The sequence below is a fragment of the Octodon degus genome, unplaced genomic scaffold (genome assembly GCF_000260255.1).
Source record: "Octodon degus isolate 3935 unplaced genomic scaffold, OctDeg1.0 scaffold00832, whole genome shotgun sequence".
Lineage (NCBI taxonomy): Eukaryota > Metazoa > Chordata > Mammalia > Rodentia > Octodontidae > Octodon > Octodon degus.
The window spans coordinates 10789-11956 of NW_004525408.1; positions in this window are offsets into that span (position 1 = coordinate 10789).

Sequence of the window (1168 nt, forward strand, 5' to 3'; positions counted from 1 at the left end):
TGCACAGGGCTTAGGAATGCCACCTTCTATCTTCACGTGGCTCCTATGAGCCAGACATCCTTTAGATTTAAATGGAAAGACCATCATTCTGCACCAAGTGTTGACGGACTTGGACTCAGTGTCCCAGAATTTCAACCACTTGGCTGTCGTCCTGGCAGAAGCCATCCTAGCTGACTGTTCTACGGCCCAGAACCAAATATAACTACACTTTCATTAATGGCACCCAACCTATGTGCTGGAAAGACACCAAAGCTCTACTGCAATATTCGGCAGAAACTAGCTGTAAGATTCACATTTGCTTACTGAGACTGTCAGCCTCTGAGAACACCAGTGGCCTACTTGTGTAACTGTCCCTATGAGCTACCTCTCTCACCTATTCTTCACACCCTATTAACTACCGTCCTTCTTATTGAGAAAGCTGACCAGCTAACCTGAGACTGAGAACTTCCTGTCCATGTACCACATGCTGGGCCAGACCTAAAAATGCACAAGTGTTCAGTGTGCCCTGTTTACAGTTGGAAGAAACTCTGTTAGGAATGGAGTCCAAAGGCAAGAAACACTGCGGTCGCCTCAACAAAGTTATTTTGGACAAAGCTCTCCTGTTAATGCTTTCTTTTGCCATTCGGAAACCTCCCACCAGTGACACCACACTGGCACTCCAAAGCCCACTCCATGATTCCATTGACTGAAACATGAAAGAAAGCCAGAAACATTTTTAATGAGAGCTGAACTCACTGAAGATAATTGACTGTCATCCTTAGCAGTGCAGCCAGCTCAGGCTTCAGTATCTGTCACTGAATCTTCCCTACACCCATTACAGCTGTATAGGTAGACTTAGTGCTCATATGCACCTACTCAGGGTGATGCAAAACATTTCCTACAGCACTAAACAGACATCAAAATCTGTAAAGTCTTACTGTGATATCAGACCTACCCTTAAGCATTGACAACAACAACAGAAACACATTAGTAACCTGGTTAAATAAAAGTACATAGGACACGGAGATGACAAGCTATGAAAGCTGAGATAATAAGACATCATGATACATAAAGAACTTGTTACCATCTCCAAAGAACTTGAACTAGAAAACACTCTTGTGCACACGAGTAACCCAGATGCATATGAGCTACTTCTTAAAAAAATATTTCCAGAAATCTAGATTTAGAT